This window comes from Nicotiana tabacum, chromosome 4 (assembly GCF_000715075.1).
Source record: "Nicotiana tabacum cultivar K326 chromosome 4, ASM71507v2, whole genome shotgun sequence".
Lineage (NCBI taxonomy): Eukaryota > Viridiplantae > Streptophyta > Magnoliopsida > Solanales > Solanaceae > Nicotiana > Nicotiana tabacum.
In genome coordinates, this window is record NC_134083.1 from 62412697 (window position 1) to 62420190 (window position 7494).

The 7494-nt window shown below is 37.1% G+C and overlaps 1 long non-coding RNA gene across 1 annotated transcript; it reads left to right on the forward strand.

Annotated features, from left to right (window-relative positions):
* Nucleotides 1-402: 402 nt before the first annotated feature.
* Nucleotides 403-4737, forward strand: LOC107820698 (uncharacterized). Its single transcript, XR_012708745.1, has 2 exons — nt 403-669; nt 2022-4737. It is a non-coding gene; the product is annotated as an uncharacterized LOC107820698 (long non-coding RNA).
* The last annotated feature ends 2757 nt before the right edge of the window (nt 4738-7494 follow it).

A 7494-nucleotide genomic window follows, 5' to 3' on the forward strand; every position in this document is an offset into this window, starting at 1 on the left:
CACTGAATGTGCATGTAATGAGGCATGTACATTAGGCGGTCATCTTGGCGCAACTGTTGAGGGCACTTTATGGTGAGCTGCATTCTACGATACGATTCATAGCACAAAGAGTCTCCATCTTATTCAGTTATTATATCTTGTCTATTTTATATTCCAGACATATGTTGTGGTAGTGTTGTATAGTTTTAGTAGATGCTCATTCTCTTGTGACACCGAATTTTGAGAGTTTCTAGTGGATGTTCATTATTTTTTTTTACGTTATTATTCTCACTTCACTTTATAATTTATTTATATTCAGAAATTTGGTAAGAAAACACATGTTGCTATGAGTGCTAGATTTTATTATATTTATTTAATGAAATTTCTGATTTTAAATTTTACAATGGATAGTTAAGTGGACTTACGCATTGGCTTGCCTAGCGGCATAGTTGCCCATCATAGATTTGGGTCGTGACACCGACGGCCATCTTTACTGGGATTGAACGTGCGCCTATATGTCATTGCCGATCCTTTTATGCATTTTCTGTTGTCCATTGATATTTTGCTTCCTACCAGTATTCCACCTCCATTATGTCTCAGCTTGCAGAGTTGCCGCCACTCCAAAACCCTAGCCACCTTCATTTCTCGGCGGTGCATTCCAAGTTGTGCTAATTCCTGCTCAACATAAAGGTAATTTGCTTGTTCATTTTCCAGAAAGACATTAGCTATATATTAAACTAAGTTCTCTGCTAACTCTTTGTTTATCTACTTATTCTCGAAGAACATAGAGATCTTCAATATTCTCTTCATGTTCTTCTCCATGCCGGTTTGTAGATGACAACAATGGAAATTTTGGTTGCATTCTTCATATGATCAAATAATTTTTTAGTCTGGGTCAGGGATTACCACCAACACAGTACGGGTAACTCTATCCACTAAAAGCCTGGACAAGTGGGAAGAATCACCAAATGTTTTTCCCTCCGCTCGAATTTGAAAACCAATAAACAAACACCATATGATTAGTTATAATTTCTTTCTAATTGAATTGAATGTATACTATGGTGTCGTTATTTTTTAACCTTTCTGAGTTGGTATGTTTATCATTCTCTTATAGAAGTACGTGTCCTTTTGCACTTCTCTAACACTTAACTGTTCATCATTAGCTTGTTGATTGCTCCTTATTCTTTAATATCTTGCATCTAGCTCTTTGATTTTCTTTTGGACTTACTTTTAGAATGGATTTTTGCTGATGCTATCCAATTTTTGCATGTGTACATAAGTGGTTTAAAGGATTTTTTTAGGCTTCACATGCTTTCAGTGATCCAAAGTGAGATGTTGTCATGATCCAATATGATCGATTTACTATAGACACGATCCTTATTTTTATTTATGAAAGGAAAATTTACTTTATTTTCTTAGAACTTTGCTTCAGAGAAAGTGATTGGCCCCTCGACATAAAAAGAAAAGGTGTGATTTGAGAATTTGTTCGTGCTTTTGCCACAGCACAATCAACGATAATCCATATATTCTGTCTATTATTGAGGCATCAATTTTTTGTCAAAATCTAGATAGCGGCATTGCAGTTAACATATGATCTTGGGTTTTAAGTTTCCTCTTATGATCCACCATTCTTCATGATGTGATGACATAAATCAGTAGTAGAAATCTCAGAAATCTACTCTTTTCTCCCTCATGCTAGATTTCCTCAGGGCTATGCTTACAAATTAAAGAGGCTTGATCTTGTGGTGTTTTCTCTTATTTTTATAATCTTTTATTATGGACCTAAAATTCTTTTGGTGTATTTGATATCTGCTAGGAGCTTATTTTTGAAGATGTTATGTTATACTAAGATAGGGACCATTGTACAGAAAGTTATCTCTCTTTTTAAAAATCGATAGCTTTTTCCAGATAGACCATCAATTCTTTTGGTGTAGTTGGTGTCCATTATAATTTTCACTTTAAAAAGTTTTTTTGTTCCAACTTCGTAACATAACATAAGATAGGTATGTCTAATAAAGGTGCTTGTTTGTCTTTGTGAACAGGAGGACCATTGTCTAATGAGACAGGATGAACATTGTCTATCTTATGATTTGGGATAAGGCTATGCCTCAATTGATGTTCTCCCTCTACTTGTGATTTTGTTTTGAGTTCAATTCCAACCCTAGAATGGATCGCTCAGACACTTCGGGCTTTGTTAGTGGAGGTGGCCTTTTGTTCATTGGAGAAAGTACAAAGTAAATTTGTTAGCAATTTCCTTATCTTTTTCGAGCACCAGAAGTCTGGTTGTTGTTTCCTTGCAAGTGTGAGTTGTTCTTGTGAAAAAACCTATGAGTTTCAAGTACATGGACAATGTTCGTGTACAGAAAGATGCTACTTTTGCTTCCAACTTAAAATCCGCAGCTGTTACAGTTGAAGCTGGAGCTAATCATTCAAATGATGCTGTCGCAAGGGTTGATTCTCTTGGGTTGTCCAGTTCTCCTTCCTTTGTAAATGGAGGCAAGCGGAAACATGGTATGCTTGATGGCTCTATTAATGTGAAGCATAAAGCCTCACTGCTTCTTGGGTTTGGTCATTCATTGAGTTCTTGCACCAGCATATCATCAGGGAAAGAAGCCGAGGAGCGGGAATCTCTCAGTCTAGGTCTCGGTGTTGAACTTCAACTTGGAAGCGGTGCGACATCCAACATGGAAAATGCTCTCTCTGAAACTTCAAAGGAACAAGAACCTACAAAACCAAAACTAGACCTTGAACTAAGTCTTTTAACTGGTCCCGCTGAGTCTCATACCACTACTCTGAAACAGTGCTCTAGTGCATATCAACATATGGTGGTAGGTTCAGTCCAATAAGTAGATAATGGATCAACATCGTCACAATGGAAGTCTGGATCTCTTGTGCCTCTGTTGCAGATTGCAGATATGAACCATTCTCTGGACCAACTCCACAATCATTTTCCTATTAATTCAAGCATCTTTAAAAACACAACAATATTTCAAAAGGGTTCAATTGCTAGTACTTCTGGGGTTGAACAGAAACAGCAGCACAGTAAACGTGCGAGAACATGTCGGTTTGAAGGATGTCCAAGGGGATCAAGAGGTGCTTCAGCCTCTACATTGCTCATGGAGGTGGCAGGAGGTGTCAGAGATTGTGATGTCAAAAAGGAGCTGAAGGCAAGACGATATTCTGTGAGGCACATGGAGAAGGTAGGCGGTGCCAATATCTGGGGTGCACGAAGAGTGCAGAAGGCCGCACTGACTACTGCATTGGTCACGGTGGTGGCAGACGATGTAGCCATGAAGGCTGCACTCGTGCCGCAAGAGGGAGGTCGGGCTTGTGCATTCGACATAGGGGTGGGAAAAGGTGTAAGATGGAAAATTGTTATACGAGTGCTGAGGGCGGCACCGGCCTATGCATCTCGCATGGAGGTGGTCGGCGTTGCCAGTATCTTGCCTGTAAGAAAGGTGCTCAAGGGAGCACAATGTTTTGTAAAGCCCATGGTGGCGGCAAAAGGTGTACCATTTTAGGTTGCACAAAAGGTGTAGAAGGAAGTACTCCAAAGGACATGGTGGGGTAAGTGGCGAAGTTAGGAATTTTTTCAAGGGTATTCAAATTTAAAAGAAGTAAAAAAAAATTCCGACAAAGGGTGTTCAATATGTGATATATACCTCTAAAACATAATATTTTACCTATATACACATGCAATTTTTCGACGAAGGGTGGTCAACTAACCACCCTTGTGACCATGTGGCTTCGCCACTGGTGGGGGTAAAAAATGTACCCATGATGCATCACCAAGAATGTGCATGGGGTACCTTATTTTGTGTTAGTCATGGTAGGGGTAAGAGATGTGTTGTGTCTGGATGCACCAGAAGTGCAAGAGGTCGTACATAATTCTGCGTTCATCATGGTGGTGGTAAGAGGTGTAAGTTCACAGTCTCAAAGAGTGCACAAGGAAGCACCGATTTTTGCAAGGCACATGGTGGAGGAAGGCGGTGCACTTGGGGACAGTTGGGATTAGAGTGTGGTGATCAAGCTGCCATGGCATGTGATAAGTATGCCAGAGGGAAATCTGGCCTCTGCGCTGCCCACAGTGCTCAGCTGTTGGATCAGCAGAGGAATGGTGGTGTTGTCAGTCCAGCACTTCAAGAACCCCTACGTCGCACATGTAAACAGGCAAATGGTATTACTGGTCGCGATCCTGATGGTACATTGGTCATAGGCACCGGAGCAACTGCAATTGGCTCGGTCCGTAATGGACATGGAGTGCTATCCCCAGTGAATGAATTGCCAGCAAGCTTTTTACTGAGAAGTGATTCATTAGATCAATTGTCACTTCCAGAAGACAGAGTTCACGGGGGTAGCTTAATGGCAATGCTAGCAGGGGGTGTACAACAGCTGGAACAAGCAACGAGAATCAAGTGGCTGGTTTTTCGTTTGAGACTGCAAAAACTGATCCCATGCCTCATTGGTGGGTGTAAGAAAACGTTTCTCGTGCATGGTACTACTAATTCGCGTTCCTCTGCTTTGATTAGCATGGGGATGTGGTTGTGTTGGAAAAGGAATTAAGGAAATATTATCTTTATATTTGCAACTGGGAAGAATGTGGTTGCATCTATTGTTAGTTGTATCAAAAGACATGAGTCGATGTACTGTAGGTAATAGGATGCGCTCATGTTGCTTTCACGTACTTGTGTAAATATGCATAGTGCACGACAGTGTAAATGATTCTTCGTTTTTATAGTTGCCCAGTCCAGTAACAAAGGAAGTTGCAGTGTTTTGATACTTACAGCAGTAGTATAGGAATATAAGATAAAAATGACATCGGAAGGCATTTCCGCACCAGAAGTCGACATGTTGGGAGCTTTGCTCCTCGAGAGCCGATTGCGTGTGACGGGCGGCCCAACATCATTCGAGGCCTAAAGCAAAGCCTTAATAAGAGGCTTTAATATATATATATATATCTAAAATTTAATGAACATCGTTTTTTAAAAAATTAGACAAGTGAAGATGAGGAATTAAAAAAAAATAAGAACTTAGTTTTATAAAATACAGAAAATTAAATAAATTTAACGTGGATTGCATCACAACTGAAATGGGAGAACCCAGAAAACATACTTCCTCCGTCCCAACTTAAGTGACTCTTTTTTTTAGTAAGTCTCTTTCTATATTTGGTAACAATTCAACTTTAAATTTTTCTTTTTACTATTAATGAGATGATTTCTAGCCCACAAATTTCTATGATTTATTTAAGATTACAAGTTTCAAAAGCCTTACTTTATTTCATAAACTCCATGTCCAGTCAAACACTTTCATATAAATTGGGACGGAGAGAGTATAATTAATGTAAGAAAAATAAATAATAAGTTAGATTATTAGTTATAGTTACGTGACCAATTAATGAATAGAGAAATATAATTAAGTAAAAAAGTAATATAAGATTGACAGAAAGCTATTTTAGTTATATTAATTAGAGGAAGAAATCGAGTTATTAAAAAATAATATGACAATAAAGAAATAAATTTATCAATAATAAGAAATAATTATATAAATAATATACTATTATATATATAGAAATAGTAATTTTGGGGCCCTTAAATTTTTGGGGCCTTAAGCAAGTGCAGGCCGCTCGGCGTGTGACTTAGATGTTTATAGGTTGATGTTAGTCCTTGCCCGCTCAATTTTAAGGAATAAAGGAAGGGCATATGCTGAGTCATATTAGAACATGTATTATGAATGTATTAATATGTGAAGTTATATTACACTGATATAGCAGTGTGTGTAGGTTAGTAATTCGGAAAAAAGAACAAGAGAAGCAAATATATTTGGTGAAGGGAAGGCATAACTTTGGATGGCTTGCTAAATTTTGGCCTACAACCTACTAGCGGTAGAGTGAAGTATTAATATTGCTTTGAAATTAAATTCCTTTATTCTATTCGGTCCTATCCCTACCCTGCCAAAATAACAACAATAATAACAACCCAGTATAATTCATTAGTGAGATTTGGGGAGGGTATAATAACAACCAAGTATAATTCATTAGTGAAATTTGGGGAGGGTAGATGTACGCAGATCTTACCCCTACCATGGGGTAGAGAGACTGTTTCCGATAGACACTCGGCTCCCTCCCTCCAAGAACTCTCCACCTTACTCTTGGAGTGACTCGAACTCACAACCTCTTGGTTGGAAGTGGAGGTTGCTTTCCCACTAGAGCAACTCACTCAGTAGAGTAACCCACTCTTGGAAGTGGAGGGTGCACACCCCGTGAAAAGTGAAAAGGAATTTCTACTTTTGGTTTAAATTTGCTATGGCCTGAAGTGGCGATACAATTATAACAACTGCAGAGGAGTTGTGGAGAAAGTTTGGCCCGCCGAATACTTGTAGGAGAATCAAAAAGAAATATTTGGTAAGTATGACTTAAATGTGATCTTTGACGGCCGTTTTAGTTTTTCTTCTCTCTTCGAGTTTAGAAAGAAGGAACCGAAGCAAAAAGGAAAGATAAGTTAGAAGTATTTTCCAAATTTACATTTTAGACTACGATATAATTTCAAAATTAATTTTCGTATGCAAAGAAATTATACTTGGTTGATTTCACTTGTTAAGGTATGTATACACAGCACATAATACCATATCCAAAAGAAGAAGAAAAAATGCAACATATTGTGTTGAAGATTTAATATGCAACTGATTATTTTGTTGATAAACAATATATCCTTTTAAAAAAACTGAATATGTATATTCGTATTTCACAAAATTCACACTATGGTTTGTTTAATTTACTCTCTTCTTCACTATTCAAAAAAATAATATATCTTCAGGTACCATAAGTCAGATAATAGATGTGCTACTTACAAATTATGAGTTTAGCTATTATCGACATTTAGAATTAAATTCTAATTGCACAACTAAACTAAATGGAAATAGAATTTATCTCTTCTAATGAGTTCGCAAAAGTTGGTTTGTTCTATTCTCGTAAGAAAGGTATATAAAAAAATATTTTTTGAGCTACTCAGAAGGAAAAGATTTAAAAAAGTGCTAGTTTAATCTATTCAAAACCTAAAGTTCAAGTTTACTAAGAAATAATTATATGATTAAAATATCATAATTTTGCATCTACACCATGGTCCATGAAGTATATATCAAAAGGTGAAAGTGTAACATACGTAATATGAGGAGATCGAAATTTTAAGTATATTTTTCTTATACGATTATATTAGCGAATAGAAGTTTAACCTAACTTGAAATATTATAATTTTTTCAATTGAACCTTTCTTACACTGAAATTTTTCTACCGCTTGTAAGAAAATATGAAATTGAAGTCTAAGATCAGGTACCGGCCATCCTTGTTCGTAGTGATTAGGAATTATCTCCAAACTACTAGGTCAAGGTTCAATACCGGTACAAACCTCTAATTTAAAAAAAAAAATAATAATAATAAGATCACGTGATGTATCACAAACAAGGAAACGTCAAACAAAAACGACGCCGATTTAATCCAATTTGTTATGAAGTTGCTGAATC